The 11219-nt window shown below is 37.2% G+C and overlaps 1 pseudogene; it reads right to left on the bottom strand.

The window, feature by feature from the left end:
- Window positions 1-550: 550 nt before the first annotated feature.
- LOC116635901 lies at window positions 551-1134 on the bottom strand (annotated as a pseudogene).
- Between the last annotated feature and the right edge of the window lie 10085 nt (window positions 1135-11219).

Below are 11219 nucleotides of genomic sequence, written 5' to 3'. Positions count from 1 at the left end.
AGAAGCACAAAGCTTAAAAAGATTGATAACTTTAGCTATTTAAAATAAAAAAGTTCTGTGCAAAAAAGGCCATAAAATAAAAAAGATAAGCCCCTTACTGGGTGAAAATATTTGTAATCCAAGCAACCAATAAAGGATTAATAAGCAAAATATATATTAAATAAAACCCTAAAAGCAATAAAAGGGAACTATTTCCATAGAAAGTGACAAAGGATATGGAGAGTTAATTAACAGAAGAAAATTTTAAGACCATTAAATATATAAAAAGTTGCAAATTCTCACTGATCATTAGAGGTGATGAAACTTGAAATGGGACAACATTTCATAAAAAGTAGATTGCTAAAACTTAAAAACTCTGATCATATGATATTTCGGCAATAATATGAGAACATAAGAACTTTCAAAAACTGCTGGTCTTATGATACATTGGTGCAGCTACTTTGTTTTTGTTTTATTTTGTTTTTACATTTCAATTTTTTTCTTTAAAATGAGTGAGTTGTGTAAGGGGGTTAAATGCTTTATAGAGAAGAAAAAAACTGCTAGAACCAACTTATTCATCATCTTCTTCATCTTCATCTTCCTTGTCTTTCTCCTCTTCCTTCTTTTTCTTGCTTTTTTTCAGCCTTGACAACTCCCTTTTTTGCCACATCAGATTTTACTTTAGCTCGATATGCAACAATATCCTTTGCATATTTTTCCTTCAGCTTGGCAACCTTCTTTTCATAAGACTGCTTGCCATCTGCAGCAGTGTTATTCCACATCTCTCCCAATTTCTTTGCAATGTCACCAATGGATAGGCCAGGATGTTCTCTGATTTTTGGGTGATACTCTGCACAAAACAAGAAAAAGGCCGAAGAGGGCCTCTGGTGCACTGGGATCCTTGAACAACTTTTTTGTTTCCCCTCTAGGGGGGATATAAGTTTTCTCTTTCTCTTTCTCTCCTTGTCCACCTTTGCCATGTCTTCAAATTTTCCTTTCTCTTTAGCAGACATGGTCTTCCACCTCTCTGAGCACTTAATAGAAAACTCTGAGAAGTTGACTGAAGCATCTGGGTGCTTCTTCTTGTTCTCCTCTCGGCAAATTTGCACATGATAACATTTTGCCTCTTGGCTTCTTCAGATCTCCTCTGCCCATGTTTAATTATTTTCCTCAGTGAGGCACAGAGTCGCCCAGTGCCTGTCTGGGTCTCACTTACACTGGTGCTATCTCTATAGAGCTCAGTGTACTGCAATGGCTGTGTCTGGGCCCATCTACTTTGGAGAGTACTTTAATAAGGTGTATGGACTTGAAAATGTGTATACACATGACTAACATAACATAATAATAAAAAAGAAAGAAAATATGTATACACTACAAGATAGCAATTCTACTTTTAATTTACATATTGTGGTTGAACTCTGAAATGAAAAGGCATTCTCAAAACTGTCAGTGCAGCCTTGTTGTATTAGCAAAAATTGGAAGCAACATAATTGTCCAAGAATAAGGAAATGAATAAATTAAACAGAATTTAGTAAATACTAACAGTTAAAAAAAATGGACTGGAAGGGTACATGTCAGCATCTGTGATTCTCCTAGTGAGATAAGGAATGGTATCTCTAACACCTTATTTGTGTCTTTATTTATTTGTATTTCCTACATTTTATTTTGTAAATATCTGAGGCAAATATTGCCATATATCGGCATGCCTGGGTGGCTCAGTTGGTTAAGCATCCCTTTGGCTCAGATCATGATCCTGGGGGTCCTGGGATCGAGCCCTGCATTGGGCTCCCTGCTTGGTGGGGAGCCTGCTTCTCCCTCTCCCTCTGCCACTCCCCCTGCTTATGCTTGAGTTCTCTCTCTGTCAAATAAATTTAAAAAAAAATTAAAAAATTCAAATATTGCCAAATATCAACATTTGTTAAATTGTGGGGGAAGGGTTTCGTGTTTTGTTATACCCTTGAACAGCACAAGTTTGAACTGTGTGGGTCCACCTTTATGCAGATTTTTTTTTCAATAAATATAGTATAGCACTGTGTGTATTTTCTCTTCCTTATGATTTTCTTAATAACATTTTCTTTCCTCTAGCTTACTTTATTGTAAGAATACAGTGTATAAAACATATAACATGCAAAATATGTGTTAATCAACTATGTTATCAGTAAGGCTTCTGGTCAAGAGTAGGCTAAAGTAGTTAAGTTTTGGGGGAGTCAAAAGTTATACGTGGATTTTTGACTGTGCAGGGGTTGTTATTCTTTACCAAGTTTCAAGGGTTAACTGTATTATTATCTGTACTTTTCTATATGTTTGAAATACTTCATAGTTAAAACTAACATATTTATTTAAATGAAGGCAATAGTAAAAATGTTAAGGTGTTTACCTATTCCTTGTTTTGACCCACTGCATATCTTCCTAGTCTTCCTCCCCTATCTTTTTCACTCCATTCCTATATGATCCTCTATTTTGTTTCTTAAATTCCACATATGATTGAGATCATATGATAATTGTCTTTCTCTTATTGACTTATTTCACTTAGCATCATACCCTCTAGTTCCATCCACATTATTGCAAATGGCAAGATTTCTTTTTTTTATTTTTGATGGCCGAGTAGTGTTCCATTGTATATAAATACCACATCTTTATCCATTCATCTGTCAACAGATATCTGTGCACCTTCCATAGTATGGCTACTGTGGACACTGCGGCTATAAACAGGTGCCCCTTCCGTTCTCTACATTTGTATCTTTGGGGTAAATACCCAGTAGTGCAATTGCTGGGTAATAAGGTAGCTCTATTTTTAACTCCCCAAGGAACCTCCACACTATTTTCCGAATGGCTGCATCAGTTTGCATTCCCACCAGCAGTGTAAGAGGGTTCCTCTTTCTCTGCATGCTCGCCAGCCAACATCTCTTGTTTTCTGACTTGTTCATTTTAGCCATTCTGACTGGTAAGAGGTGGTATCTCATTGTAGTTTCGATTTATATTTCCCTGATGATGAGTGATGTTGAGCACTTTTTCATGTTGGCCATTTGGATGTCTTCTTTGGAGAAATGTCTGTTCATGTCTTCTGCCCAGTTCTTGATTGGATTATTTGTTCTTTGGGTGTTGAGTTTGATAACTTCTTTATAGATTTTGGATACTAGCCCTTTATCTGATATGTCATTTGCAAATATCTTCTCCCATTCTGTCAGTTGTCTTGGTTTGGTTGACTCTTTCCTTTGCTGTGCAAAAGCTTTTTATCTTGATGAAGTCCCAATAATTCATTTTTGCCTTTATTTCCCTTGCCTTTGGAGACATGTCAAGCAAGAAGTTGCTGTGGCCGAGATCGAAGAGGTTACTTCCTGTTTTCTCCTCTAGGATTTTGATGGATTCCTGTCTCACATTGAGGTCTTTCATCCATTTTGAGTCTATTTTTGTGCATGGTGTAAGAAAATGGTCCAGTTTCGTTCTTCTGCATGTGGCTGTCCAATTTTCCCAACACCATTTGTTGAAGAGAATGTCTTTTTTCCATTGGATATTCTTTCCTGCTTTGTCGAAGATTAGTTGACCATAGAATTGAGGGTCCATTTCTGGGTTCTCTGTTCTGTGCCATTGATCTATGTGTCTGTTTTTATGCCAGTACCATACTGTCTTGATGATTACAGCTTTGTAACAGAACTTCAAGTCTGGGATTGTGATGCTACCAACTTTGGTTTTCTTTTTCAACCTTCCTTTGGCTATTTGGAGTCTTTTCTGGTTCCATACAAATTTTAGGATTGTTTGTTCCAGCTCTGTGAAAAAAGTTGATGGTATTTTGATAGGTATTGCAGTGAATATATAGATTGCTCTAGGTAGCATAGATATTTTAACAATATTTATTCTTCCAATCCATGAGCATGGAACGTTTTTCCATTTCTTTGTGTCTTCCTCAATTTCTTTCATGAGTGTTCTATAGTTTTCTAAGTACAGATCCTTTGCCTCTTTGGTTAGTTTTATTCCTAGGTATCTTATGGTTTTGGGGGCAATTGTAAGTGGGATTGACTCTTTAATTTCTCTTTCTTTTGTCTCATTGTTAGTGTATAGAAATGCAACTGATTTCTGTGCATTGATTTTATATCCTGCCACTTTACTGAATTCCTGTATAAGTTCTAGCAATTTTGGGGTGGAGTCTTTGGGTTTTCCACATAGAGTATCATGTCATCTCTGAAGAGTGAGTTTGACTTAGTCTTTGCCAATTTGGACGCCTTTTATTTCTTTTTGTTGTCTGATTGCTGAGGCTAGGACTTGTAGTACTATGTTGAACAACAGTGGTGAGAGTGGACATCCCTGTCATGTTCCTGACCTTAGGGAAAAAGCTCTCAGTTTTTCCCCATTGAGAATGATATTCGCTGTGGGCTTTTCATAGATGGCTTTTATGATACTGAGGTATGTTCCCTCTATCCCTACACTGTGAAGAGTTTTAATCAAGAAAGGATGTTGTACTTTGCCAACTGCTTTTTCTGCATCTTTTGAGAGGATCATATGGTTCTTGTCCTTTCTTTTATTAATGTGGTGTATCACATTGATTGATTTGCACATGTTGAAACACCCTTACAGTCCAGGAATAAAATCCCACTTGGTCATGGTAAATAATCCTTTTAATGTACTGTTGGATCCTATTGGGTAGTATTTTGGTGAGAATTTTTGCATCCATGTTCCTCAGGGATATTCTCCTTTTTGGTTGGGTCTTTGTCTGGTTTTAGGATCAAGGTAATGCTGGCCTCATAGAGTTTGGAAGTTTTCCTTCCATTGCTATTTTTTGAAACAGTTTCAGAAGAATAGGTATTAGTTCTTCTTTAAATGTTTGGTAGAATTCCCCTGGACTCTTGTTTGTTGGGAGATTTTTTTTTTTGAAGATTTTATTTATTTATTTATTTGAGAGAGAGAGAGAGAGAAACAGCATGAGAGGGGAGAGGGTCAGAGGGAGAAGCAGGCTCCCCGCCGAGCCGGGAGCCCGATATGGGACTCAATCCCAGGACTCCGGGACCATGACCTGAGCCGAAGGCAGTTGCTCAACCAACTGAGCCACCCAGGCGCCCTGGGAGATTTTTGATTACTGCTTCAATTTCCTTGCTGGTTATGGGTCTGTTCAGGTTTTCTATTTCTTCCTGTTTCAGTTTTGGTAGTTTATATGTTTCTAGGAATGCATCATTTCTTCCAGATTGCCTAATTTGTTGGCATGTAATTGCTGATAATATGTTCTTATAATTGTTTGTATTTCTTTGGTGTTGGTTGTGATCTCTCCTCTTTCATTCATGATTTTATTTATTTGGGTCTTTTCTCTTTTCTTTTTGATAAGTCTAGCCAGGGGTATATTGATCTTATTTATTCTTTCAAAGAACCAGCTTCTAGTTTCATTGATCTGTTCTACTGTTCTTTTGTTTCTATTTCATTGCTTTCTACTCTAATATTTATTAATTCTCTTCTCTTGCTGGGTTTAGGCTTTATTTGTTGTTCTTTCTCCAGCTCCTTTAGGTGTAAGGTTAGGTTGTGTATTTGAGATCTTTCTTGTTTCTTGAGAAAGGCTTGTATTGTTATATACTTCCCTCTTAGGAACCTTTGCTGAATCCCAAAGGTTTTGAACAGTTGTGTTTTCATTTTCATTTGTTTCCATGAATTTTTAAAATTCTTCTTTAATTTCCTGGTTGACCCATTCATTCTTTAGTAGGATGCTCTTTAACCTCCATGTATTTGACTTCTTTCCAAATTTCTTGTGATTGAATTCAAGTTTCAAAGCTTTGTGGTTTGAAAATACATAGGGAATGATCCCAATCTTTTGGTATCAGTTGAGACCTGATTTGTGACCCAGTATGTGATCCATTTTGGAGAATGTTCCATGTTCACCTGAGAAGACTATGTATTCTGTTGCTTTGGGATGGAATGTTCTGAATATATCTGTGAAGTCCATCTGGTCCAGTGTGTCATTCAAAGCCCTTATTTTCTTGTTTATCTTCTGCTTAGGTGATCTGTCCATTGCAGTGAGTGGAGTGTTAAAACCCCCTACTATTATTGTATTATTATCAATGTGTTTCTTTAATTTTGTTTTTAATTGGTTTATATAATTGGCTGCTCCCATGTTAGGGGCATAAATATTTACAATTGTTAGATCTTCTTGTTGGATAGACCCTTTAATTATGACATAGTGTCCTTCCTCATCTCTTATCACAGTCTTTGGTTAAAAATCTAATTTGTCTGATAGAAGGGTTGGTAGCAGAGAAAGATCTGTATCATCTGACCTCACTGATATGAAGAATTCTTAATCTCAGGAAACAAACTGAGGGTTGCTGGAGTGGTGAGGGGTGGGAGGGATGGGGTGGCTGGGTGATAGACATTGGGGAGGGTATGTGCTATGGTGAGCACAGTGAATTGTGTAAGACTGTTGAATCACAGACCTGTACCTCTGAAACAAATAATACATTATATGTTAAAAAAAAAAAGAAAAAGAAGATAGCAGGAGGGGAAGAATGAAGGGGGGGGAAATCAGAGGGAGAGAAGAACCATGAGAAACTATGGACTCTGAAAAACAAACTGAGGGTTCTAGAGGGGAGGGGGGTGGGGGGATGGGTTAGCCTGGTGATGGGTATTAAAGAGGGCACGTTCTGCATGGAGCACTGGGTATTATATGCGAACAATGAATTATGGAACACTACATCAAAAACTAATGGTGTAATGTATGGTGATTAACATAACATAATAATTAAAAAAAAAAAAATCTAATTTGTCTGATAGAAGGATTGGTACTCCAGCTTTCTTTTGATGTCCATCAGGATGATAAATTGTTTTGCACCCCCTTACTTTCAATCTGGAGGTATCTTTGGGTTAAAATGAGACTCTTGCAGACAACATATCAATGGGTCTTGCTTTTTTATCCAATCTGATCCCTGTGTCTTTTGATTGGGGCATTTAGCCCATTTATATTCAGAGTAACTAATGAAAGATATGAATTTAGTGCCATTGTATTACGTGTAAAGTGACTGTTTCTGTATATTGTGTCTGTTCCTTTCTGCTCTATGTTACTTTTGGGCTCTCTCTTCGCTTTAATATTTAATATTTCTTGCAGGGATGGTTTAGTGATCACAAATTCTTTTAGTTTCTGTTTGTCCTGGCAACTTTATATCTCTCCATCTATTTTGAATGACAGCCTTGCTGTATAAAGTATTCTTGGCTGCATATTTTTCTCATGTAGCACTCTGAATATATCATGCTAGTCCTTTCTGCCCTGCCAGATCTCTGTGGATAGCCTGCTACCCTTGTATATTTCTACCTTGTATGTTTCTAATGTTTCTAATGTTGCTACCCTTGTATGTTACAGACCTCTTGTCCCAAGCTGCTTTCAGGATTTTCTCTGTCTCTGAGATTTGCAAGCTTCACTATTATATGTCAAGGTATTGACCTGTTTTTATTGATTTTTGAGGGATGTTCTCTGTGCCTCCTGGAGTTGAATGGCTGTTTCCTTCCCCAGATTAGGGAAGTTCTCAGCTATAATTTGCTCCAATATACCCCCCTCCCCCCATTCTCTTTCCTCTTCTTCTGCGATCCCAATTATTCTAGTATTGTTTTGCTTTATGATATTAATTATCTCTCTAATTCTCCCCTCATTACCCTGTAGTTGTTTATCTCTCTTTTTCTCAGCTTCTTTATTCTCCATCATTTTGTCTTCTATTATCACTGATTCTCTCTTTTGCTTCATTTCTCCTAGCAGTTTGAGCCTCCATTTTTGATTGCATCTCATTAATAGCCTTTTTGATTTTGACTTGATTAGATTTTAGTTCTTTTATTTCTCCAGAGAGGGATTCTCTAGTGTCTTCTATGCTCTTTTCAAGTCCAGCTAGTATATTTATAATCATTATTCTGAACTCTAGTTCTGACATCTTACTTATATCCATACTGATTAGGTCCCTGGTAGTCAGTACTGCCTCTTGTTCTCTTTTTTGAGGTGAGTTTTTCTGTCTTGTCATTCTGTCCAGAGAAGAATAGATGAATGAGAGAACAAAATACTAAAATGGCAACAACAACCCCAGAGAAATATACACTAAAGAAATCAGAAGAGACCCAAAACCTATATATATATAATAAAATATCTATATATAGAATTTGTATAAAATTAAATATAATGAAAGGATAGAATATAAGTGTAAAAATGAAAATTAAAAAAGGCTTAAAGAGTTGAGAAAATAAGAAATTGGTTGAAAAGGAAAGAGAAAAAAATTAAAATTGAAAGACTAAAGAATCACGAGAAAAAACCATTAATTCTATATACTATTTTCCCCTAGTGCTGGAGTTTTGCCATTCTATGTGATCAGTAAATTTGGTCTTAGCCGGATGTTCTTGCTGATCTTCTGGGGGAGGGTCCTCTTGCACTGATTCACAGGTGTCTTTGTCCCGGACAGAACTACACCGTCCTTGCCAGGGGGCCAGGCTAAGTGAGAGGATCCACTCTGGATTGCTTTACATGGCTTTTGTTCTCTGAAGGCTTTCCCAGCCACTTTAGGGGATGAGAATGAAAATGGTGGTCTCCAAATCTCCAGCCCTGAAGTCGAAAGCTCATGCCCCCCACTTCTCAGTGTGCCCTCAGGGAATAACAGTCAATCACTACTGTCTCCCTGGTCTCCCACCACACTGTGCTCACTCAGCTTGTGACTGAGCATTTCTATCTCAGACATGTGACCTGGCTTCAAGTCTCCAAACCATTCAGACTCCTGCAGTGCACACCCATGCCGTGCCTTCAGGGGGAGGAAGGGGGGGGGTTGTCTCTCCATGGTTCTGCAGCTTGCTGGGCCGCTGCTTGGGGAGTGGTCGCTGGACCATGCCTCAGTTTTTGGTTTATGGCAACATGGAGCTGAAAGCTCACTCCTGGGCTCCCTGAATTGCAGCCAGTTTCCTGGCTCTGATGCCTGAGAACTCTGCCACACTCAGGCACCCCTGTTCTCTGTGACCCGGGGATCCTGAGAGCTCACTGTCTCCACCTAAGATTCCACCTTGCTTTGCCACCTGAGCATCTTTCAGGCAGGGACAACCTTCACCAGAGCAGATTTCTAAAAGTTCTGATTTTGTGCTCCGCTGCTATATCACTTTCAGGTAGCCAGCTTAGGGAGGCTCCCTCCCCCCGAGGTTTATTTTCCAATATATCACCTTGGATTCACTTCTCCATACCTCCAACCTTGCAGAAAGTGGTTGCTTTTCTATTTGTAGAATTGCAGCTCTTTTCTTTGATCTCACAGATTTGAGTTCACAGATATTCAGAATGGTTTGATAGCTATCTAGCTGAATTCCTGGGACCAGACAAAACTAAAGTCTCCTACTCCTCCGCCATCTTGGACAAATGCAAAAAATTTACATATTATAGAATATTTGGGCTATTAACATCTTGCTATCAAATTTAATTGAATTAATTTTTAAGTTGCAATTTTTTATTGAGAGAATAGTGAGCAGTGGTTTGTTTTAATTCAATTTTTATAAAACAGCTATGTGTATAGAGTTGAAAACCAGTAACCTTGAACAGAATTTGAGGACTCTGACAAGAAGAAAAAATCTTTTTCTGCATTTATAGGTATTTACAATTCAGAAATCCCGTTTCATCTGTAAGGGTTAGGTTTCTAGAATTCTCATGGTAAGAGTTTCCTGAAGTTTTTTTATTTTGGTTATGGGACTAAAATACAGGACAGGAAGAACAACAGTTAGAGAATAGATGTGTCAAAGTTTATATATGAATATGCATGTGTGCATGTATTTATGCATACAAATATATATGTATAATTTAAATGATACTAAAATATAAAATGTAGGCACCCTAGATAACAAGAATATTAATGATATTATTCATAGTTTCTTTGAGTAATAACAGCAAATATCTAATTGGTTCTCCTTTATTTTTGATTGGAAAAGGGAGGGTGTTGGCTTCCTACTCAAACCATGGTTCTTTACTCTCTCATCATTCAAGTTCAAGTTTGAATTTAGTTGTGCTTTCATGGCTCTGAGGGATTTTGATGGCTAAGCATGGCTAATTGGCCCTGTTCAATGGTTTAGAACCATTCAGAAGACACTTTTTGCAAGTAACATTTGGTTGTAGAAAGTATGATCTTTAGGGAAGGTTGTGTTGGATTGCTTTTAGAGTATGCTAAAATGCTAAAGTTGGATGTTTATAGAGTAATTTTTCCATCATTATTCCCCTAAAGCAGCAACAGAAAGGAGAATAAGGGCAAGAGAGATGTGTTCCTTCTCAGAGACAGTGCTATGGTTCTTGATCATCTGACTGATGTTAGTTACAGAAGTGGCCCAGCAATGCTCACGTATTAGACCTGGAATTGTCACGGTTGCTGAAAATGTTTAGAGAAGGAAATTCTCTAAACTTATGTAAAGGAACATAAAGTAAAAGGAACTTATCATCAGGGAGGGAGAACTCTAAATATACCTGACTGCATTAAACCACAAAATTATAGAATCCTAAGTTATTAAAGCTGGAAGAAACCTTAGAAGTTTTCTAGTTTAACCTTTTCATTTTTCATCTATTGTAGAGATATTTAAAGCTGTATCTAAGGCACCATTGGCTGAATTCTTTTCTAATTTATTTTGACAGTCATAACAATCAAACCAATTGTGTGTAAAAGAGACACAGAGACATTTTCAATGGGGTATTAACCTCTTGATACATTATTTTAAATATCAGTCATAAAAAAGCCAGAGTTTAGAAGCCCAGCTTATGGCTTATGTCATCTTGCATATTTTAAATGCACCATAGTTGAAATTTAAATGCCAAATTGTCTAGATATCACATACTGCCAAATATGCCTTAAATAGACAAGTACTATGCTATTTATAACCTACAGAATACCATGATAAACCTCATTTTCCTAAGTTTAAAGTGTGGAAGCTAGGATGAAAGAGAGAGTTTCACTTGATTTATATGCTTTAAAATATTAAAAATAAGGAACCCCAAACCAAGACCTGGCTTCCAACATTTGATGAGTATTTATTTGACTGCATAAACTATCTCTCTGCATGAACTGCCTCATTCTGGTTAAAACGGTTTTTCAAAGTGTTCTAAAAAATTGTCTTCAAGTAAGTGTGAGTAGTTCACAAGGTGGTGAAATTCACGAACATAAATTTTTAAAAGTCCATGCAGTTTTTCTGGAGAAAGATGGAGAGAACCTCTGGAGAACATGTGTATGAGGTAAAATAGGACTTATAGGAAGCACAGAAATCCTTTCAGCCTTTTAGGTCACCAT

This window comes from Phoca vitulina, unplaced genomic scaffold (genome assembly GCF_004348235.1).
Source record: "Phoca vitulina isolate PV1807 unplaced genomic scaffold, GSC_HSeal_1.0 scaffold11, whole genome shotgun sequence".
NCBI lineage: Eukaryota > Metazoa > Chordata > Mammalia > Carnivora > Phocidae > Phoca > Phoca vitulina.
The sequence above is the reverse complement of the archived record's forward strand: the minus strand, read 5'-3'. Positions and strand labels throughout refer to the sequence as shown.